Raw genomic sequence first — 25,529 nt, forward strand, 5'->3', positions numbered from 1 at the left:
AGCCTACGCAGACGATCTTGCAATAATGGCAGATTCTAGTGAAATGGCAGTCAAACAGATAGAAACCTTAAAAGAGTGTGCAGGAAAAGTTGGCCTACAAATATCTTTTGAGTAAACGGTGTTTACAACAACAAATCTAGAAATTTCTAAGTTACAAACCAAATATGGAGAAATTAAGAGGGTACCATACTTTAAGTATTTAGGAGAGATAATTTCTGAAAAATACTCACAACAAGAAAGAATATTAAAAGCTCGTAGGGGTCTAGGGCTGGTCCAAAACATTTACAATAAAAAATGTCTATCTATAAATACAAAAATTAAACATTATAAGTCGGTAATTAAACCAATAATGCTATATGCCAGCGAAACCTTGACACTTAAAAGGAAAACAGATATGGAAAACCTGAAGAAAGAGGAAAGGAAAATCATTAGGAAAATTCTGGGACCAAGATGGACCAAAGAGGGGTATAGATTACAGAAAAATTCTAAAATTGAAGAATATTCTAACATAGAGACAGACATGAGGAAGAGGCGTCTAAAATTCTATGGCCACATAATGAGACTTCCCGATCACAGACTTACAAAAAAAATAGTAAGATACGTAGCATCCCTTGTTAATGGAGGAGAATGGATCAAAAATGTAAAGAAAGATCTGGAATTAGCCAACATTACTACTGAAGACATGAACAAAAGAAACAATTTCAAACTTAAAGTTGACAAATGGGAGGTCAAACCAGAGACAAAAGCGCCGAGAACTGGAACAAAATGGAGCGAAGAAAGAAAAGCTGAATTCTCGCAAAGAATGAAGACCTGGTGGGCAAACAAGAAGAATAAGAAGCCCCAGAAGTGAACCATCTTTACTTAGCGTCTTCCATGTTGGGAGCTTTACGACTAATAATAATAATAATAATACCTACTTTGTAATCCCAGTAGTGCTTCTTTTTGCGCTGCTGTTAAATCATTAACACCCTTGAGATTACTCATGACTTGTACCCTTGTGTTCTGTGCACCACATCTGTCCTTGATCTTCTCCACTTTGCAACTCAAAGTATGTCCTTAAATCAAAAATGGCTCTGGTTCATTTCCCGCTTGAACTCAAAGAACATCTATCCACATTTCAGAGAAATTTTGTATTTAGTCAAGGGCTCTATGCCTCAAATACTTCCCGAACTACAACTAACTGAAACAACTTATACCCAATTCACTTTTCACAAGTAAATGTCAACGAAGTTACTTGTTTAAGAGGCTTACTTTGACCACTTGTAGTCATTTTTATTTTTATATCTGCAACTGAAAAATAATTTGATCTTTATTCAATTTTTTCTTAAAAAGCTCATATTTTGGTCAGTTGTCTCCAGAAATTGAAAATCGCTTCTGTCACACTCCATGTACAAAAAATTTCAATGATGGGCTCAACATTCTCAACTGTCTTTCTCTCTAGACGTCATGCCCTCATGCCCCCAATAAATTGTTTCCAATATCACAATCTTGTTTTATTTATATACTACCTTATACAGATTCCATCAAAAACTTCACCTGCTATCTGATCGCACACTATAACCACCTCATTGAACTCCACTTCAATATCGTGATACTCCTTAGTTTACAAATATACTATAGATTCTATGCTTTTTACTTTCATATAATTTAGGAAGTTAAACCCTATTCAGTGTGCCACACAGAAATCTTGTTTAACTTTCAACAACAATGTCATATCGACCTGCCTGTCGAAAGCTGATGGCCTATACCTCATTAAGCAAATAAATGTGCTAATTCCATTATCAGTAGTATGAGTTACACCGTAACCTCTTCATGTATAAGCTCATCATTTCCATTGAATCTGCCTACGCCACTGACATAGATTCTTCACTATTAGTGACACTCGTGGCATGAATTGCATGAAATGATGTGTGACTTTCCTGCCCACTTATATCCCTTTAGTGATAGCAATTACATATGCAGCAAATGTGCCTGCAGCCACGCTGCAATCAACACCTAAAATTTCTTTTATTTTGTGTCATACAGTATCACTGTTACTATTGCATATGTATTTCAGAAATAGTTCAAAACACCCACTTTCTGAACTGGTCGGTTTTGCCTCTAACTCCGACTCAGTCATGGAATTTGGCTAGAGCCCTCCATCGGAATTTTGTGATGAATTACAGTTCTGGAAACCCGCATTATCTGTATTACTAGCTTCCCTATTTAATAGAATTCGGCACTTTCTCCTAGGATAATGTAACTGTACTGCAATGTTCACTCTATCTTCTCCACAAGTTTCGCCTACGATCGTGTACATAGATAACAAATATTCTACTTCCATAAACATTACATTATTTATATACCTGTTCTGTTAATCTTAGTCCATCTTTCTTTCGACAATGGTTTCCATCCTCTAAACCCAGACAGGACTCACCCTAGGTTTGTGAATTGCTGTTGCCATTTAGAGGTCAATTGTTCATTGGTCCCTAAAATCCACTGTCTGGTCTATTATAATTCCTGACTTGTGAATAATGGTTACTCGATTTTGCATTGGATGTCAGAATGAAGATTGCATCATAAATAAGAATAACACTGACACTGCAGTATCGTATTATACGCTTTTAGTGCTAATTATATGTGCATTAATCTTTCATTTTCAGATATTATAGTAGCTGTCCATAGGACTGGCGACCGTAATTTTCACCAAATCTCAAATATCTAATTAACACCAATTAATTGTTAACGTAACGACAGCACATTTACTTTCTTTATTAATTGTACCCTTTTCTCAAAATTAATTTTCACCAATTTCATTTGCATTTTTCCTTTCATTTAGATGTAACTCTTTCCTCCCTCTTTACCGAGGAATTAACTTCGGTGACGATTGCTTTTCCCAAATTTCCATTAGGTGCACGTGGATTAATTTTTCACTGTCATTAAGGTCGATAAGTGAGGGGCTGTTTGTGAAAGCATTTTTTTCTGTAGATTGCTTCATATTCTAGAAATGAAATGGTGCAAAGAGGCTTTGTTGTTGTTGTGGTGTTGTTGTGTGATTTCCATCCTCCGTTACAACTGGAATTCCCGCGCTGAAGACCTCGACGTCGCTCACCGATGTCGTTTTCGACAGCTGCAACGCGGATTTGTACTTTATTACGGTCTGACAGTGCGGTTATCTATCATTGGACTTCTACATTCACTGGTTTTATAGACCACTGCATCTGGATGCATTGCACTGGAAGTGTGATTAGTGTGTATTTTCTCAACCTGAGTGTGTACAGTCCCAGACTCGCCTAAATTCTGGTGTTTGTTTATTTCTGCTTATGCACCTTACTATCAGTAGTGCAACGTACAACGTGTCGAAATTGCAACTGTAGACTGTGAATCTCAAACGTGTCGTCCTCGACATCCTACCACTAAACTGAAGCAGAAACAATTCTGCCCTTACGTGACCCGAATGGATGCTCTAACTCTCTGATTGCGCAATGACGCGAAAACAGCTCACCAACTTCAGTGTTTCCATGCAGTAACGTCGATTTCGGCACTTCGCACGTCACGCAACCTGTTGACATTTTAAGTTCTGGATCTGATGTAACCTTGCAATGAGTAACCACTGTATTACATACTTCGCACTTCCACTCGATGGCCTGGGATCTGCGTACTACTTTTCTTCTATAGATACTGTCCGCTCTATGGCTCCGTTTTTTTCAAATTACCCGTTTTCGAGATCTGCAGCTATGGATTTACCTCCAGCGATGGTCTACTGCACCTCTGTACCTCCCACATCTCACATCATCAGCCTCTCCCCCCCCCACCCCCCCACCCCTCCCAAATGGGCTATGGACTACACTTCACAAGACCTACGTCTTTCGAATGTTCAACCAATGCTACGTAAATGATGAGGTCATCCTGCTGCAATGGCCTACTATGTTGTGTGCTGCACGTGGTCATCACATCAAGCCTCCCATGACGACCTCAGGTGGCACCTCAATGAGACACCCACAATGTTCAATCACGATTTCGCAAACTCCCAAAATTGTGTTGCCTTCACCGGTCACTGCAGGTCTATCTCCTATGCCAACATCTATGCAAATGGTTTTATCTGGTATGTTTCCTATATTTCCTCCATAGCTGAAGGATAATTCAAGTATGTTGTTCATCTTGACAGATAACATATTTGGCCTTCGTGGCTTTATGGATGAAGCCTCCTGTTCTTTATCTTGGTTAGTCATTTGCATGACCACACAGCTCTTATCAGTGGCTTGGTCCTCTCTCCAAACATTATTGAAATTCAGAGATTGTGCATCGTATTATACATGATGAGAACTTAGGATCCAGGATCCATCCCAACTTTGGCAGCACCTCTGTGCATAACTGGATGCCAAATTCTTACTGGACAATGTGTTGTGGCATTATGGTTAGTCAGACTCCCATATGAGCTGTAATTACAATTATTGTCACCTGCTTATGATACACTGGAACATAAGTTACGCCTTGCGGGTCGAGCATATAGCATCCTGGAGTACAGACACATTTTCGTTAGCCTTAGTGGTCGAATGGTTGATAATATTAGCACTACACGTGACATCCTCTACCACACTCCACCTCACTCAGTTGCCAGACGCTGCATGACAGGGCCCACAGTTGCCTGGGATGACACACAATCACCAGGCATAATTTCCATGCACTGCTCACACTGACTCCCTGAACACTTCTGACCTCTACCAAGGAAGTAGACAAACAGCAGGAAACCTCCGCTCAGAATCCAACAGAGTGCATGCATGCAGCACAGCTTACTCCTAACCCGGTGTACACCCTCTGCTGATTCCGCACTACATTTGCAGATGCCACTCAGAACTGTCACCTGTCCCGCATGGTAAAGTCTATGAGCACCTAACGCCAGCCCATTTCCCTGCTACATCACACCTCATTAAAAAACAAACGCTTCCTCATCTCCTGGTCGTCATCTTTACTTTACAGACCCCACAGTAGGTCTCCCATTTCTCATCAATGTGTGGAGGCTAGTGTTATACCTACGACACTGGCCCCATCTGACATATTTCCTACTGGACTGACATTGTATGCAGCAAACAACTCCTGCATCAAGTCCTCAGCACTGTGAATCTTCAGGTCCATCTAACATCCGAACCGTATTTGCCATGGAATTTTCACGTCGCTGATGTCGACGAATTGGTGCTTGACACTGATTTCCTTAGACGTTTCAAACTTTCACCCAACAAACAGTCAACTTGACTGTTACAATATGCATCTGACTTATTAACTCCAGGTCCATTCGACACTGCCCCTTTCCATGCTATATATACAATACACCTTCCTACCCTCCTTCTCTGAGTGCTCTAGGTTATTAGCCCAGCTCCCTCTTTCACTGATCGAGCTGTCGCTTGAGCACTTCACCATCGATGCTCTTCGAGTGCACACGTCACTACATCAACAGATTGATGCTGCATCTACATAGCTGACACAGGCTCTTCACATAGCGTGCCAGCTCCCCAATCAGATTTCCTCACAACCAGCAATAGAGCTGCTATCAAGTGTGCCCTCCTTCACTGCCATTGATGTCTCAGAATTCCAAGGTCAGTGACATTTGTCCAATCAGTGACTCACCCTTGCTCTCTGACAGTGCGCTACTCAGGTGATTTTCAACAATGCATTCATGATAGCGATCTCTAATGGCATGGGGCACAGAATTAATACAACAGAAGGTGCGTCCAAATATTATAAGGAGAGCTGCCTTAACACTTAAAGGTGATGACATCCCAAGTCAATTATTAGGAAACTACATAACGCTGGAACCACATGTCCATTAGATAGCAATTGTTCTTCCCCATACATCTTGTGCTGAATAAAGATGGCTTGTTTCTTCTATGCTGTTATTACTGGGTCCTGAACTCTAGAACTATCACAGACTTCATCCAATTCCATAATGGTGCACTTGTGTTCAGAGTTCTGGACTGCCGCAAAGCTTACCACCACATACCTTTTTTCACTGACGACTTTCAAAAAGCAGAACTGATTACCCCCCTTCAGGCTTCATGATTAATCCTTCATGCCTTACAGCCTCAAAAATAAGGCTCAAATGTAGGGGAGATTTATTGAATCTCTCTTGTTCAGCTTGCCATTAGCAAAAGCATCTCTTGATAACATTTTGATTTTTTCATCTACCACTAAGGAGCTTGAAAAGCACATGCAGCGACGTATGTTGAATGGTCGTTGAGGAGAGACTGTTGGTAGCCCCAATGGTTCATGTGATTTCAATTGATGCCATACTGAAATCTGTGCAACAATGTAGCATTTGTAGTGTCCTGTGTGAACGGTAGCTCACGATCCAACTACAGAAAGTTATAAGTTGTAGCGCCACAGAAGATGCGGCTGAGAACCCGGCTTTATACTTTACATTGTTTTGAAGCCAGAGTGGGCGAGGCGTGCCGGCATTTTAAGTAGTTCAAAACATTAGCAAACTACTGTTCATGAGTGCTTCTTGTTCGTTATTTCTGTCGTGTGCACGCAACAACTGTTTTAAATACTGGAAGTTATAAGACCAATGACCTTGCAGTTTGGCCTCCTCTCCAAATCAACCCAATGAACCCAACTAGAAGTTATAGAGCTTAACTCAGAGTACATGGCCAAGAAAATGCCAGCAAGTAATAAACAAGTGAAGTTAAAAAAAAAGAGTTGTGATGCTCATTGACAGTGACGCCAGGATAATTGCTGAAAAAATAAATGATTATATTACGTCACTTATGGCTAGAGGAATAACAAAACCGAATGCACCTCTCACTGAGATAATAAAAAACAATAGCTCACTAAACTAGTTATCCAAGAATGATACCGTCATAATCATGGGGGGAAGCAATGATGTTTGCCAGAATGAGGGTAAACATGCTACACAGTGTTTAAAATCTACACTACATGATCTCAAAGTGTCTAACGTCATAGTTGCTAGCATGCCACACAGATACGATCTGCAGGGTAACACAGTCATAAATTCGGAGCTTGAAAAAATAAACAGACAGTTACAAAAATTATGGAAGGCCTATCATAATGTGACATTCTTCGAACTTCCCATATCAAGAGAACTGTTTACGAAACATCGACAATACATAACAATGCTGAAAAGTCGTTCATTGGTAAAATGCTAGCAGAATTAATACAGAATGTTGACATCATGACAAGAAAAGCGGTTCGATCGCGTCCGCATTGTTACTTTGTGCCAGGAAGGGCTCTTAACAAGGGAAGTGTTCAGGCGTCTCGGAGTGAACCAAAGAGATGTTGTTCGGACATGGAGGAGATACAGAAAGACAGGAGCTGTCGATGACATGCTTCGCTCAGGCCGCCCAAGGGCTACTACTGCAATGGATGACCGCTACCTACAGATTATGGCTCAGAGGAACCCTCAAAGTAACGCCACCATGTTGAATAATGCTTTTCGTGTAGCTCCCGGACGTCCTGTTACGACTCAAACTGTGCGCAATAGGCTGCATGATGCACAACTTCACTCCCAACGTCCATGGTGAGGTCCATCTTTGCAACCACGACACCTTGCAGCGTAAAACAGATGGGCCCAACAACATGCTGAATGGACCGCTCAGGATTGGCATAACGTTCTCTTCATCAGTGAGTGTCGCATTTGCCTTCAAACAGACAATCGTCGGAGAAGTGTTCGGAGGCAATCTGGTCAGGCTGATCACCTTAGAGACACTATCTAGTGAGTGCAGCAAGGTGGAGGTTTCCTGCCATTTTGGGGTGGCATTATGTGGGGCCAACGTACGCAGCTGTTGGTCATGGAAGGCGCTGTAATGGCTGTATGATACATGAATGCTATCCTTCGACCGATAGTGCAACCATATCGGCAGCGTATTGGCATGGCATTCGCCTTCATTGACGACAATTCGCGCCCCCATCTTGTGAATGACTTCCATCAGGATAACGACATCGCTCGACTAGAGTGGTTAGCGTGTTTCTACATCTACATCTACATTGATACTCCGCAAGCCACCCAACGGTGTGTGGCGGAGGGCACTTAACGTGCCACTGTCATTACCTCCCTTTCCTGTTCCAGTCGCGTATGGTTCGCGGGAAGAATGACTGTCTGAAAGCCTCCGTGCGCGCTCTAATCTCTCTAATTTTACATTCGTGATCTCCTCGGGAGGTATAAGTAGGGGGAAGCAATATATTCGATACCTCATCCAGAAACGCACCCTCTCGAAACCTGGCGAGCAAGCTACACCGCGATGCAGAGCGCCTCTCTTGCAGAGTCTGCCACTTGAGTTTATTAAACATCTCCGTAACGCTATCACGGTTACCAAATAACCCGGTGACAAAACGCGCCGCTCTTCTTTGGATCTTCTCTATCTCCTCCGTCAACCCGACCTGGTACGGATCCCACACTGATGAGCAATACTCAAGTATAGGTCGAACGAGTGTTTTGTAAGCCACCTCCTTTGTTGATGGACTACATTTTCTAAGCACTCTCCCAATGAATCTCAACCTGGTACCCGCCTTACCAACAATTAATTTTATATGATCATTCCACTTCAAATCGTTCCGTACGCATACTCCCAGATATTTTACAGAAGTAACTGCTACCAGTGTTTGTTCCGCTATCATATAATCATACAATAAAGGATCCTTCTTTCTATGTATTCGCAATACATTACATTTGTCTATGTTAAGGGTCAGTTGCCACTCCCTGCACCAAGTGCCTATCCGCTGCAGATCTTCCTGTATTTCGCTACAATTTTCTAATGCAGCAACTTCTCTGTATACTACAGCATCATCCGCGAAAAGCCGCATGGAACTTCCGACACTATCTACTAAGTCATTTATATATATTGTGAAAAGCAATGGTCCCATAACACTCCCCTGTGGCACGCCAGAGGTTACTTTAACGTCTGTAGACGTCTCTCCATTGATAACAACATGCTGTGTTCTGTTTGCTAAAAACTCTTCAATCCAGCCACACAGCTGGTCTGATATTCCGTAGGCTCTTACTTTGTTTATCAGGCGACAGTGCGGAACTGTATCGAACGCCTTCCGGAAGTCAAGAAAAATAGCATCTACCTGGGAGCCTGTATCTAATATTTTCTGGGTCTCATGAACAAATAAAGCGAGTTGGGTCTCACACGATCGCTGTTTCCGGAATCCATGTTGATTCCTACATAGTAGATTCTGGGTTTCCAGAAATGACATGATACGCGAGCAAAAAACATGTTCTAAAATTCTACAAGAGATCGACGTAAGAGATATAGGTCTATAGTTTTGCGCATCTGCTCGACGACCCTTCTTGAAGACTGGGACTATCTGTGCTCTTTTCCAATCATTTGGAACCCTCCGTTCCTCTAGAGACTTGCGGTACACGGCAGTTAGAAGGGGGGCAAGTTCTTTCGCGTACTCTGTGTAGAATCGAATTGGTATCCCGTCAGGTCCAGTGGACTTTCCTCTATTGAGTGATTCCAGTTGCTTTTCTATTCCTTGGACACTTATTTCGATGTCAGCCATTTTTTCGTTTGTGCGAGGATTTAGAGAAGGAACTGCAGTGCGGTCTTCCTCTGTGAAACAGCTTTGGAAAAAGGTGTTTAGTATTTCAGCTTTACGCGTGTCATCCTCTGTTTCATGCCATCATCATCCCGTAGTGTCTGGATATGCTGTTTCGAGCCACTTACTGATTTAACGTAAGACCAGAACTTCCTAGGATTTTCTGTCAAGTCGGTACATAGAATTTTACTTTCGAATTCAATGAACGCTTCACGCATAGCCCTCCTTACGCTAACTTTGACATCGTTTAGCTTCTGTTTGTCTGAGAGGTTTTGGCTGCGTTTAAACTTGGAGTGGAGCTCTCTTTGCTTTCGCAGTAGTTTCCTAACTTTGTTGTTGTACCACGGTGGGTTTTTCCCGTCCCTCACAGTTTTACTCGGCACGTACCTGTCTAAAACGCATTTTACGATTGCCTTGAACTTTTTCCATAAACACTCAACATTGTCAGTGTCGGAACAGAAATTTTCGTTTTGATCTGTTAGGTAGTCTGAAATCTGCCTTCTATTACTCTTGCTAAACAGATAAACCTTCCTCCCTTTTTTTATATTCCTATTAACTTCCATATTCAGGGATGCTGCAACGGCCTTATGATCACTGATTCCCTGTTCTGTACATACAGAGTCGAAAAGTTCGGGTCTGTTTGTTATCAGTAGGTCCAGACATGAACCCTATCGAACATGCGTGGGATGGATTGAAAAGGGCTGTTTATGGACAACATGACCTGTCAACCACTCTGAGAGATCTACACCGAATCGCTCTTGAGGAGAGGGACAATCTGGACCGACAGTGCCTTGATGAGCTTGTGGATAGTTTGCCATGACGAATACAGGCATGCATCAATGCAAGAGGACGTGCTACTGGGTATTAGATGTACCGGAGTGTACAGCAGTCTGGACCACCACCTCTGAAGGCCTCGGTGGTGCAACATGCAATATGTTGTTTTCATGACCAATAAAAAAGGCGGAAATTATGTTTATGATGATCACTATTCCAGTCTTCTGTAGAGGTTCCAGAACTCTTGGAACTGAGGTGATGCAAAGCTTTTTTGATGTGTGTATATGATATTACACAGACACAGCAGGTAGGTGAGTAATTTAATGCTTATTACAGAAAATACAAGACAATACTTTAAAAAGTTGTCAAGGAAGCAAAAATGAAGGCAAATGATCTATACATTGAGTCTGCTGGAAACAAGAACAATGCTATGCAGAAAGTTGCGAAAAAGTAACAGAGTGAAGGAAAGTAGCAAATACCTTCGACAGCTATTTGACAAACAAATGTGCACAACTAATTAGTAAGATTACTACAAGTAACCAAAATACAGTAAGATCACCACTTAAGATCAACAGCTCTGCTACATCATTCTTTCTGTACCCAAGGAATGAAGAGGAAATCCGGAACATTATAAAAACTTTAAAAACGAACCAGTCCTCAGGAGTAAATGGTATACATGACAAAATTATAAAAAAGTTGTAGTGAACATATTGTAAAACCACTATCATATTTATGCCACAGTTCACTGGCGTCAGGGACTTTCCTTCTTGTCTAAAAATTGCAAACTTCAAACCAGTCTACAAAAAAGGAAACACAAAGAAGTTGGCAATTACAGGCCAATTGCCCTGTTGTCTAGATTCTCAAGAATTCTAGACAAAGTCTTCCCGTCAATCTGGGTTTAGGAAGAACCGCTCAACCAACAGTGCTACCTACGAATTCCTAAGTGAAATTTACCAGAAAGTGGACAGTTGCGATTATATCACTGGTGCATGCCTTGACTTATCAAAAGCATTCTATGTAGCAGATTATGAAGCACTCCTACAGAAATTAAATCAACTGGCCATCAGATGCACACCTAATGACTGGATCAGGTACAACTTTTGCGATCAGAAACAAACATTGAAAATACAACACAAAGACAGCAACAAAATCACAAATCATTACTCAGCTCAGCAGGACACGAAATATGATGTTCCCCAAGGATGACTACTGGGACCAGTGCTGTTCAGCCCCCCCCCCCCCTCCCACTACTGATCCTCCTATATCCAAATGCCCTACAAACAAATATACAGTGTCAAAATGCTTACCAGTTTGCTGACGACACAAGCTTTCTCTTTACCGCAAAATCTGAAAACCTACTACAAGAAAACATAACAAAGACAATGGGCAGCATAGCAGAATGATTCCCATATAATAAGTTTATAATAAATGAAGGAAAGGGCGTAGCAAACAACAATGTCAAGGAAGAGGTTCCACAAGCTTTAAATACCCAGTTGTCAAAGGAAGCTCTAAATAGTGTGGACCTGACAAAGTTTCTCGGGCTGTGGATCCAGGATAATGTCAGGTGGGGAACTCATATTGTCAATCTCAGAAAAAAATTGAACACATCATGATATGTGATGAGGATACTTGATAGCTACTGTAGTAAAGACTGCCCAAAAAGTGTGTACTATGCAAGTGTCCAATCAATGCTGAATGATGGAGTCATTTTGTGAGGAGTTTCTCCAAATATCATAAAGCTATTTAGATTCCAAAAGAACCATAGAAGGTGCCAAACACAAAAACTCTTGCAAGCCACTCTTCACAAAAATGTAAATCCTCCCACACCCACGCCTTCATGTATATGAAACATTAGTGCTCAAACAGCAGTATGCGATTGAAAATCCTGCACTCTTCCTCAAAAAGGAATGTGTACCCACTCATAACACAAGGCAAAAAAGATGGATCTCCATATACATCATACAAAAACTAAGCTCAACCAAAATGGAATTCTACACATTGGAAAAAAGTTATTCAGGAAACTACCAAGTAACATAAATCAATAAATATAGCAGAGCTCAGAACTACAGGAAAGGCATATCTAACTTGTCACTGCTTCTAGAGGCTGAAAGAGTACCTTGTTAAATAATAATGTACTAATCTTATCCACTGAAACCACAGTAACATTGTAAATATAAATAATTTGCCAATTGTAAATAATATAACCATAAGAGATTAACGATGTTAAAATAATAGAAACAATATTGTATTAAATGATATCCAACATCTTACGTACATTCTACGTACCAACAAGGTCCCATGGAGAAATAAATACATGGATAACATAATGTCAGGAAGGAAATTTCGAACGTTTTTCTGTTCTTGAATGCGTATTTGCTGTTGTAATACGACACAGTCAGAGTGATGTCACGGGCAAGTGTCTCCACTGTCAACTGTGGGGTATTAATGCGATGAACCTAATGTTTTAGGCTAGTTAAGATGGCGAACATCGGCTTCAAGTTCGTGACGCAATGCCACCTCTCTTCTTTTTTTTACCTCCATGTAACTGAGACTGAATGCATGTGTAATATTCGAGCAAACAAACATGACGCGCGGAGCGGTAGCTGATGGGAGCGACTGTAAATGCCTAAATGGGAAATGCCTTTACGGTTGCTCCTACCAGCCACCGCGCCGAGTGTCAACTTAGTTCGAGCATATTATAATCTTTGTATATTTACTGAGCCAATTGAAGGATGGTGAATGTTTACTTTATGTGGTCTTTGGAGAAGTGAACCACGTGGAAATGTGTACATAAGTTTGTTTTTATTGTGGTTGTAATTGTGCGGTCTAAACACGACATAGTTTTCTTTGGTATTTCTGTTACTTGTTGTTAACGAACGGCAAGAATGGTGATGTACGGAAACAAGATGTTTGTCATTTCTACTTCTTAAACTTTGCGTATAACAGTAGTAGTGTCAATTTAAAAGAAATATATCCGGCCATTCTACTAAAGGTGAGTTATTATTTTATACTGATAAAGAGAACTGCGGAAAATTATTTTTGCATTTGCATACACTGACGTGGTCGTAATTATGTTTTCATGGTCATCCGTAAAAATTAGGTATTGAATATATACATTGAAGAAACATGTGCAGTATTGATGTTATTGAGCAAATGCCTCATTGGGCAGGGCATTGTGAGGGCTTGGGAGTACTCTCAACACGTTGTCGAGTGAATGTTTCAGTATCGTTATACAGAAGTCGTTGACATCGCTTTGGTGTAATAATGCAATAGTTTAAAACATAGCAATAATCTGAATCTGAAACTGTTTGTGCAATGTATTCCAGCCATATTCACTCCCTTTACGTAGGTGGTTCATAAAATTTTCGATGGTGCTCCAAAGTCATTGTAGGGGAATCACTTGCTGTAACAGGAACCGTTGCTTGTTAATCACTTTCATCCTGAGTACCATTACATTAATTAGACGCCATGTTGCTGACCATTGTGTAGAAGGCCTTCGATATCATATCTTATTGAAGAGGATCAATTCCGTAAAATACCGTTGTTAGTTACAAACATTTCTGCGCCCATCTCACTAGCACAAAACCCAAGTGACAAGTGATAGCAAAAATGTTAAGTTAATGACACAGCATCCCAATGTCCAACCTAGATCTCTCGAACCAGGAACACCTACCTATGGATCGACAAACATTGTCACGTAGACAACGCCAGATATACTCGCCCGTGGTTTGTGATACAGCAACTTTCATTAATTTCCTAACTTTGTCATACATGTGGCGCTTGACACATTCAACATTCAATCCATACAACCACAAAAACTTTGTGGTTGTACCCATATCATCGTTCATTCCAGCACACAACCACCTTCTGTTAAGCTTCTTAGTCATACCAAGTTAAATCGCCAAACGTGAAGAACATGTCGAATTAGTAATTCCAAATTCACAAACAAATCCGTAGCCAGTAACTACTGACATTGAAATAACTCACTAACAAACAACCACACACACAATTCCAATTTCAATACTAGCATAAGGCATTCCACCAGTACAATTACTCATTAACATTACTAAAAAAACAACAACAGTGAAACATCAACTTTCAATACTGGTGTGTGCCACCATAGCCCTATACTCCAAAACACTTTCTTCAAACACAATCTATTCCAAAAATGCTAGACAGGGACAAAGGAAATACTGCTGAACGTTTAAGCTTTCGAACAAAAAAGTCCTTCATAGAAATAGGTGACGCACATTCAAGCAAGCACAATTCACTCACATGGCTATGGTCTCTGGCCGCTGGGGCCTGACTGCTGATTGCTGTCACAGGAGGCCCTGCCTTTGATGGGATAAGATATACCTGTGACATGGCTGGGGTTGGTGTGTAGTAGGAAGACTTGCATTTAGGTGTATTGTAGGCATATGAGCCATGAGGCAAGGGATTGGAAGCAGGCCTGGAGAAGGGATGGACAAGGATATTGTGTAGGTTTGGTGGGCACCCAAAAAGTCTGCTTACACAAGATTACTAGAATTTGATTTTATTTGTTGTTGTTGTTGTTGTGGTCTTCAGTCCTGAGACTGGTTTGATGCAGCTCTCCATGCTACTCTATCCTGTGCAAGCTTCTTCATCTCCCAGCACCTACTGCAGCCTACATCCTTCTGAATCTGCTTAGTGTGTTCATCTCTTGGTCTCCCTCTACGATTTTTACCCTCCACACTGCCCTCCAATACTAAATTGGTGATCCCTTGGTGCCTCAGAACATGTCCTACCAACCGATCCCTTCTTCTGGTCAAGTTGTGCCACAAACTCCTCTTATCCCCAATTCTATTCAATACCTCCTCATTAGTTATGTGATCTACCCATCTAATCTTCAGCATTCTTCTGTAGCACCATATTTCGAAACCTTCTATTCTCTTCTTGTCTAAACTATTTATTGTCCATGTTTCACTTCCATACATGGCTACACTCCATACAAATACTTTCAGAAATGATTTTCTGACGTTTAAATCTATACTCGATGTTAACAAATTTTTCTTCTTCAGAAACGCTTTTCTTGCCATTGCCAGTCTACATTTTATGTCCACTCTAATTCGACCATCATCAGTTATTTTGCTCCCCAAATAGCAAAACTCCTTTACTACTTTAAGTGTCTCATTTCCTAATCTAATTCCCTCAGCATCACCCAAGTTAACTTGACTACATTCCATTATCCTCGTTTTGCTTTTGTTGATTTTCATCTTATACCCTCCTTTCAAAACACTGTCCATTCCGTTCAACTGTTCTTCCAAGTCCTTTGCTGTCTCTGACAGAATTACAATGTCATCGGTGAACCTCAAATATTTTATTTCTTCTCCATGGATTTTAATACTTACTCTGAACTTTTCTTTTGTTTCCTTTACTGCTTGCTCAATATGCAGATTGAATAATATCGGGGAGAGGCTACAACCCTGTCTCACTCACTTCCCAACCACTGCTTCCCTTTCTTGTCCCTTGACTCTTATAACTGCTATCTGGTTTCTGTACAAATTCTAAATAGCCTTTCGCTCACTGTATTTTACCCCTGCCACCTTCAGAATTTGAAAGAGAGTATTCCAGTCAACATTGTCAAAAGCTTTCTCTAAGTCTACAAATGCTAGAAACATAGGTTTGCCTTTCCTTAATCTTTCTTCTAAGATAAGTCTTAGGGTCAGTATTGCCTCACGTGTTACAATATTTCTACGGAATCCAAACTGATCTTCCCCGAGGTCGGCTTCTACTAGCTTTTCCATTCGTCTGTAAAGAATTCGTGTTAGTATTTTGCAGCTGTGACTTATTAAACTGATAGTTCGGTAATTTTCACATCTGTCAACACCTGCTTTCTTTGGGATTGGAATTATTATATTCTTCTTGAAGTCTGAGGGAGTTTCACCTGTCTCATACATCTTGCTCACCAGATGGTAGAGTTATGTCAGGACTGGCTCTGCCAAGGCTGTCAGTAGTTATAATGGAATGTTGTCTACTCCCGGGGCCTTGGTATGACTCAGGTCTTTCAGTGATCTGTCAAACTCTTCATGCAGTATCATATCTCCGATTTCATCTTCATCTACATCATCTTCCATTTCCATAATATTGTCCTCAAGAACATCACCCCTCTATATACTCCTTCCACCTTTCTGCTTTTCCTTCTTTGCTTAGAACTGGGTTTCCATCTGAGCTCTTGATATTCATACCAGTGGTTCTCTTTTCTCCAAAGGTCTCTTTAATTTTCCTGTAGGCAGCATCTATCTTACCCCTAGTGAGATAAGCCTCTACATCCTTACATTTGTCCTCTAGCCATCCCTGCTTAGCCATTCTGCACTTCCTGTCGATCTCATTTTTGAGACGTTTGTATTCCTTTTTGCTTGCTTCATTTACTGCATTTTTATATTTTCTCCTTTCATCAATTAAATTCATTATCTCTTCTGTTACCCAAGGATTTCTACTAGCCCTTGTCTTTTTACCTACTTGATCCTCTGCTGCCTTCACCCATTCTTCTTCTACTGTATTTCTTTCCCCCATTCCTGTTAATTGTTCCCTTATGCTCTCCCTGAAACTCTGTACAACCTCTGGTTCTTTCAGTTTATCCAGGTCCCATCTCCTTAAATTTCCACCCTTTTGCAGTTTCTTCAGTTTTAATCTACAGTTCATAACCAATAGATTGTGGTCAGAGTCCATATCTGCCCCTGGAAATGTCTTACAATTTAAAACCTGGTTCCTAAATCTCTGTCTTACCATTATATAATCTATCTGAAACCTTCTAGTATCTCCAGGGTTCTTCCGTGTATACAATCTTCTTTCATGATTCTTAAACCAAGTGTTAGCTGTGATTAAGTTATGCTCTGTGCAAAATTCTACCAGGCGGCTTGCTCTTTCATTTCTTAGCCCCAATCCATATTCGCCTACTATGTTTCCTTCTCTCCCTTCTCCTGCTTTCGAATTCCAGTCACCCGTGACTGCTAAATTTTTGTCTCCCTTCACTATCTGAATAATTTCTTTTATCTCTTCAAACATTTCATCAATTTCTTCGTGTTCTGCAGAGCTAGTTGGCATATAAACTTGTACTACTGTAGTAGGCGTGGGCTTCGAGTCTATCTTGGCCACAATAATGCGTTCACTATGCTGTTTGTAGTAGCTTACCTGCACTCATATTTTCCTATTCATTATTAAAGCTACTCCTGCATTACCCCTATTTGATTTTGTATTTATAACCCTGTATTCACCTGACCAAAAGTCTTGTTCCTCCTGCCACCAAACTTTGCTAATTCCCACTATATCTAACTTTAACCTGTCTATTTCCCTTTTTCAATTTTCTAACCTACCTGCCCGATTAAGGGATCTGACATTTCATGCTCTGATCTGTAGAACACCAGTTTTCTTTCTCCTGATAATGACATCCTCTTGAGTAGTCCCCGCCCAGAGATCCGAATGGGGGACTATTTTACCTCCGGAATGTTTTACCCAAGAGGAGGCCATCATCATTTAATCATACAGTAAAGCTGCATGCCCTCGGGAAAAATTACGGCTGTAGTTTCCCCTTGCTTTCAGCCGTTCACAGTACCACAACAGCAAGGCCGTTTTGGTTAGTGTTACAAGACCAGATCAGTCAATCATCCAGACTGTTGCCCCTGCAACTACTGAAAAGGCAGCTGCCCCTCTTCAGGAACCACACATTTGTCTGGCCTCTCAACAGATACCCCTCCGTTGTGGTTGTTCCTATGGTACGGCTACCTCTGTATAGTTGAGGCATGCAAGCCTCCGCACCAACGGCAAGGTTCATGGTTCAGGGGGGGGGGGGGGAGGGGGTGATTTTATTTAGAAATTGAAATTTATCCTGGAAAGAAAACTGTTGAAATTAACTTGAGCAGAGAGCCATTGTTGATGGTGGATGCATTTTTGTTAATGGCCAAACTGACTTGTTGAAAAATTTAGAGAAGATTACAGCTGATAATATCGTCATAATTTTTGCGGGTTGGTATCTGTTATTTACCATCGAAATGGAATCGTAGTTTGGAGACTCTGGCCAGATTATTTAAGGTTCCACACTTGCATTCAAGTTTGCAAAACACTTTGTGATGATCAGCAGATAATTTTTTTAAAAAACTGTTTTGAACTTCTCAAATCATACATCTCTAGTTCTTTTAACAGTTCTACTGCCTCTTCCATCATGTGGGCCAACTTCCTCCAGACCAACTTTTGATGGCTCTCTGGGACCAAGATCCATTCCCCAATTCCCAGCCTGACAATAGGAGACGATGTCATCGTGGACCCTATTGCTATCTCGAACACCTTGGGCCACCATTTTGTGGAGATTTCGAGCTCCTCCCACTACCACCCTCCCTTCCTCCATGGGAAACGGGCAGAGAGGGCTCGGGTGAGACCTTTCTCTTCTTAGAATCGTGAGTGCTACAATGTCTCCTTTACTGTGAGGGTCCTAGATCATGCTCTCAGTTCATCCCGATTCTTCGCCCCAGGGCCAGATGCTGTTTACATGCAGATGTTGCTGCACCTTTCTCTTGCAGGCAAGCACTTTCTGCTTAATACGTACAACCACATGTGGACAGAGGGCATGTTTCCCAAATGCTGGTGTGAAACCACTGTCATTCCCACACCTAAGCTGTGTAACGACAATCACCCTCCTCCTGGTTACCGCCCCATTTCTCTCACCAGCTGCTTACAAAGTGATGGAATTTATGATTCAGGCCCAGCTGGTATGGTGGCTTGAGTCTCGCCATTTACTAACCACTGCACAGTGTGGATTTCGAGCATGCCGTTCTGCAATTGACCATCTCGTCACTTTGTCCACCCATGCCATGAATTATTTTTTTGCGGACATCCCAGACTGTGGCTGTGTTTTTCGATTTGGAGATAGCCTATGACACCTGCCGGAGGTCTGGTATCCCCCGTACTGTCTACACGTGTGGCTTCTGAGGCTGCCTGCCCCATTTCGTTCAGGAGTTTTTAAAAGACTGAGTTTTCAAGGTATGTGTCAGTTCTGCCTCGTCAGACACCTTTATCCAGGAAAACGATGTGTCGTAGGGTTTTGTCCTGAGCGTGTCCTCTTTGCTACCACCATTAACCCTATAATGGCCTTTTACCTGCTGGAATCTCCAGCTCCCTTTTCGTTAATAAATTTCCATGTATTGCAGTTCTCTATGGACCTGTCTCATTGAGTGGTGTCTTTAAGTGGTGTCTCGATCGTCTTTACTCAAGGCGCATCAACAACATCTTTCATTTCTCCACCGACATGAATTTCTGACGGTGCAATTGGTTTCTTCCACTGTATTTACTTCTTCGGCCTGTTGCTCTTCTGTTTGTTGAAACTACGAGATTCCTGGGGTTCATGCTTCATAGGAGACTTTCTTAGTCCGCCCACATGATCACTGTAGTTAAGCGCTGTCTGGCTGGGCTAGCACTTGGATGGGTGACCATCCAGTCTGCCGAGCACTGTTGGCAAGCGGCGTGCATTCAGCTCTTGTGAGGCGAACTGAGGAGCTAATTGATTGAGAATTCGCGGCTCCGGTCTCGTAAACTGATGTACAGCTGAGAGAGTGGTGTGCTGACCACATGCCCCTCCATATCCCTATCCTTTGACACCTGTGGGCTGAGGATGACACGGTGGCCGATCGGTACCATTGGGCCTGTTCAGACGCAGTTAAGTTTTAGGGGGCAGATCAAACCCCCCTCCTCCATTTGTACTGGTCCCATGTCTATTTGAAGCTAGACCATGAGTGTTTTGTGTATGCATCTGCACGTCCGTCCCTCTTACGCTGTCTATACTATCCAATATTGTGACATCTGGGCCGGCCGCGATGGTCTAGTGGTTCTAGGCGCGCAGTCCGGAACCGCGGGACTGCTACGGTCGCAGGTTCGAATCCTGCCTCGGGCATGGATGTGTGTGATGTCCTTAGGTTAGTTAGGTTTAAGTAGTTCTAAGTTCTAGGGGACTGATGACCACAGAAGTTAAGTCCCATATTGCTCAGAGCCATTTGAACCATTTTTGTGACATCTGTTTGGCCACTGGCATCTTTTACAGTAATCTGGTTGAGAGTCCGCTTGCAGAAGCTGCCAAACTACTGTTGTCCTACCGCCGTGACTTTCTCCTCAGCAGCTATGCATGCCATTTGTCTGCCATGCGTGATCACCCATCCTATGCGTCCTTCTTAAATGACTCCTTTTATCACCAGTATGGGGCATTTCCCTCTTCTCTGTTACCTCCTGGAGTTCGCTTTCGGCTCTTGCTCCGTCAGCTTGACTCCCTGCAACTTTCACAGCAGGTGAGAACCCTTCATCACCTTGGTGTTGTGCGGCAGCCTGTGTTCACCTTGGCCATCATTCGCTTCCAAAGGACACTACTCCAGCCTCACTCTAGTGCCTTCAGTTTCATGACCTTCACATGCAACTTCGCGATAGTGCCTTTGTGTATGCTGATGGCTCTTGGACTAATTGAGGTATCGGGTGGTTTTTTTGTCATAGGCGTCAACGTTGTTTTTCGGTATTGGCTTCCGACACACTGTTCAGTATTTATAGCAGAGCTCTTTGCACAGTATCAGGTCATGCAGTACATCTGGCAACACAGGCTTGTCAATTGTGTCATCTGCTCAGATTCTCTCAGCTCCATTCAAACCTCTGTGTGCTGTACATGATCCATCCCCTAGTGCAATGGGTGCAGGAATGCTGTCACTTGCTCACTCTTGATGGAGCTACTGTGATGTTTATGTGGGTTCCTAGTCACGTCAGTCTGAGAGGAAACAAGGCAGCTGATGTCGCTGCCAAGGCTGCAGTCCTTGTACCTCAGCCTTCTAGTTCTTACATTCCCTTCAATGCTCTATTTGTTGCCATCTGTCAGCAGGTGGTGTCACTTTGGCATATCCACTGGTCCTCCCTTCATTGGAACAACCTCCAGGTTATTAAGCCTCTTCCAGTGGCTTGGAAGACCTACTCTCAGGCCAATTGCCACGAGGAGGTTATTTTAACTAGGTTGCATATTGTGCACAGCCTTTTATGCCATCACCATTTGATAAATGGTGTTCCCCCACCACTTTGTGCACATTGCGCTCAACTTTTAACTGTCCACCATTTCCTGATGGAATGCCCTTTTTTTAACTGCTTACATTCCTGTTTGTGTTTGCCGTCTGAGTTATTGGCCATTTTAGCAAACGACACGCGGGCTGTCAACGATGTTTTACTTTTTATCTTTTATAGCAATATGGCAAAAGCCATTTAATTTTTAGTTCTGGATCTCTGTTTCTCTATGGCGTTCCTGGTGGTTAGGAAGGATTCTGCAACATGTTTCCTCTCTCTACCCCTCCCCCCCTCCTCCCCCTCTCTCATAGCAGCCTCTCGACTCTGCATCTAGCAGCCAATCCTGTCCCCACCATGCCCATGCATGCTCCCGCAAGCTGGAAAAAAAGGGGGGGGGAGGGGAGAGAGAGAAGAAAAACACACACGTACATACAGGCCTGATTAGTAAAATATACTGTGCAAGAAGGGTTGAAAAAAAAATATTTGTTTTAGAACAGAAATATATTTTATTGTATTCATTTACTTGTCACAGCTATATGAAAACTGAACGTTAATACGTCAGTGTTAAAAAGAACTCAGTGGGATTTTTTGGCATTGTTTGTCCCCCATGACAGAGTCAAGATCTGGACTAAAACTGTTAATTTTAGCCTCAAATTACTATCTATATAGAGTCTATTCCTTTACTTATTTTTCAAAAAAATTTAATTCACATAGATAAGTTCCCAAAAAACCTATAAAATGTCTCAGTACAATTTGCTGTATAGTCGTGCAGAACAAGACTGATGGTGGTGTTTCAGAAATGTTGTTAAAGATTTTTTTCTGTCTCCATTATCCAACATAGTTAGGAATTTTTTAGGAAATCTATAGAAGAAATACTACTAATAAATTGCTACAACCTCAGTCATTGCTGTCATCCCCACAGTTTCCACCATATCCCTGCAGCTTCCAGACATAATTAAATCCATGTCTGCAAACAGAATGTGCCGGCATCAATGCTTCCTCTATTTAAGTTTTGTTATAACTGTTGAAGCCAGTGAACGATACAAGGATGTGTTGTATGTAAGCTATAACAGTGCATGAATAATATACAGGTTGACTTTTCTATTTATTCTGAAGTTTTACCTTTAAAAAATTACACTCAGTATTCAGCAACAGTTTTCTCTTTTCTCATTCTCTTTCTTTATTTCACAGTGACTCAGCTATAAAAATTATTGCACATGGCGAAATGCCAATACCTCAGTATCAGGTGTACAAACCTGCCAAATTCAAATTCTTTCAGTGGCCAAATATGTAGGAAACTCGGTGAATAGTAATTCAGCATTATCTCCGTGGGAACTGAATGAGTTGATGTAATGGTTAAAGCCCTCAAATTGTATTGGAGACACCTGGGTTCAATTCCTGGATAGGCCATCCAGGCATCGGTTCTCTGCGGTTGCCCAAGCAAGTTCTGGTATGGTCCCTTAAAACAGCCATGACTGCTTCTTTCCCTTCCTATAGAAAGAAATTCAAGAAAAGCTCCACCTCTAATAATCTTAGCTGTATCGTTGTGGGTAGACGTAAAACACCAGTCGTCCTTCCTTCTTTCTTGTTGTCGTTGGTTATTGGATGAGCACATCCATGCGAGTCTTTCTTGTGACTAACTGTTTCTGAGAAACTACCATCTCAGCAAGTTATGATTGGATTGTGCCATGTTATGTGTTTATGTCATGGACAACCAGCCAAGGTCATGCATCACCCCTGTAGTGCAGTCTGTAGGCAAGTAGATTTAAAGGTTGGGGAGGGGGGGGGGGGGGGCAGTTTTCGATGTGACAAAATGTCGGTTGGTTGATTCGGGGGAGGGGACCAAGCAGCGAGGCCATCGATCCCATCGAATTAGGGAAGGAAATTGGACATGTCCTTTCACAGGAACCATCCTGGCATTTACCTGAAGCGATTTAGGGAAATCCTGGAAAACCTAAATCAGGATGACTGGGCGCAAGTTTGAGCCTTCGTCCTCCCAAATGCGAGTGCAGTGTGCTAACCACTGTGCCATGTTGCTTGGTCAACAGAATGAACCATTTCCTCATGGGTGGTATAGGATAATGATATGGCATTTCAACTCTTTATTTCTTTCTGTACTTGCTGACCCTGACAATTACCCCTCAAGCCCCCAATAATTTTGTCTCTCTCTCTCTCTCTCTCTCTCTCTCTCTCTCTCTGTGTGTGTGTGTGTGTGTGTGTGTGTGTGTGTGTGTGTGTGTGTCACCTAATATAATTGTAAAACTGGCTTATTGTTCCATATAGATGCAAGAAGTCACAATTATGATCTACGGAACATGCAAATAACAAAATAACATGTTTGTTCTTTTCTAAAATCATGTATATCCCACCTTTCATCTTCTAACTACTTGAAATCCAGCCAAGAATTTCCTTAGATAGTCTATCATTGATTCACTTGATTATGAACCCTGCCTCTCTCCATTTCACTTCGAGTGTTCAACTCCAGTCCCTTCCTGACCCACTGGTTTGGTCCCCTGCCCCTCCTAGTAATTCCAACATACATTTTTAGATTGTTCACTGAACAACTCTCAGTATTTGAATGGGTTTCCCTGTAAAAGCCTGTGTCTCACTACCATAAAGATAATATGTGCTGATTGTAAACTTTCTGTTGCAGAAATAGTGGGAAATTCATTTTGAAAACTCCGTATAGTTTAACAGAAGCACTCAGGGTCAGTTTTACTCTTCTGTTTATTTCTTTTTCAGTTCATTAAATTATCTTCCTATGCCATAAATACAAAAATGAGTCAACTAGTTCAGTTGCTTCATAGATAATGTACATTTTTCTGTCTCTTCATTGTGCAGCTCTTTAGTCATATCATAGGTCTAATTGATTTTCACAGCTACTTTCATATTTCCATAGGTGAATAATGTGTGTAGTGTTTTACTGTTTCTTTTGGTGGATTTTTTGTGCTGAGTAAGATGCCAAATTAATAACACTGTAGACTTTTATTTGGGATGTGTAGGCTTAAATTCTGCATATGTTGTCCAAATTATGTTCTCTGTGATTTGCCTGAATCACTTAAGCCAAAGTTTAAGATAACTGCATTGAAAAAGTCATGGTCCATTTTGTTCCTAATCCTTGTCAAATCTGAACTTGTGCTCTGTCTCTGATGGCATTGATTAGGTTTGATTTTATTTATTCATACATCTGGGAATCATCTCACAGTGATATATGATTTTTCATGACTATACGGTGACAATAATATAGTTCAGAATATACGAAGAATGTATCCGTATGTTTTAATGAGCATTGGCCAGGTGGTTGGCTGTGGTATTATTGAGGGAAACAATGTGACATTTTCCCGAACAAATCCAGGAAATCCACAGGAAATATAAATAAGCATGGCCAGTCAGAGCAAACTCCAGCCTCCTGAATATGATATCACTGTCTTAACTACCTTACTGCTTTATTTGGTCCTGCCCCCCCCCCCCCCCCTCCAAATACGATAATGTTTGTTATCTACACAGAGTTTTCACAAGATAATATATAATGGAAACGTAGTTTTGCAATACACATCCCGGTGACTTGTGGACCATGAACATGCTACTATGCTTCTTGCATTCCCTCCAGCCCATCTGGGAAACTGACTCTAGGTCTGTAAACATGCAACTATGCCCCAGGTATGTCTTCATGTCCTCACCTCAACCTACCTGAAAAACTGAGTCAGCATACCCCTATGATGAGTGATACATTGAGAACAGGAGAATGACAAAATATTACTGTCATGCACTGTAGGTCTCAGCATTAATTTTTTTTTTTTTTTTTTTTTTTTTTTTTAAAAAAAAAAAAGTGTTATGTTGTCATAATGGGTTGTAATGTGATGGAGTTTTGTCGTTCTCTTTCATTATTAACCACTACTCTAAGTAATCTCGAATTGTGTAATATGTGTTGTGCATGAAGGATGTTTTAGCTTCCTTTTTAAACAGATGTGTTCCAGTAATCTGTTTTATACCCTTAGACAATTTATTATACAAATTTATTCCCCGGTGGCAGAATGATGTCAGTTTTTTGTTTACTTTCGCTAGGTAAATACAAGTCCAGACTGACTTATAGAACTAGTGGTGAAATACTTATAACATCTTCCCAGATTTGCACAAAATATTTGTAGGTGTAGTCACTTTGTACAGTAAGGATACACAGTTTT

General features: G+C 41.5%; 1 protein-coding gene across 2 annotated transcripts in view; it reads left to right on the top strand.

The window, feature by feature from the left end:
• The first annotated feature begins 12,959 nt into the window (after positions 1 to 12,959).
• The window catches only part of LOC126482826 (protein SDA1 homolog), a 184,417-nt gene continuing 171,847 nt past the window's right edge, over positions 12,960 to 25,529 (top strand). The window contains exon 1 of one of the 2 annotated variants that reach the window (XM_050106567.1): positions 12,960 to 13,300. The gene's annotated coding sequence lies outside the window, so the exon portion shown is untranslated. The remainder of the gene's footprint in view (positions 13,301 to 25,529) is intronic. The other variant, XM_050106566.1, reaches the window with a different exon arrangement.

This window comes from Schistocerca serialis, chromosome 1 (assembly GCF_023864345.2).
Source record: "Schistocerca serialis cubense isolate TAMUIC-IGC-003099 chromosome 1, iqSchSeri2.2, whole genome shotgun sequence".
Taxonomy (NCBI): domain Eukaryota; kingdom Metazoa; phylum Arthropoda; class Insecta; order Orthoptera; family Acrididae; genus Schistocerca; species Schistocerca serialis.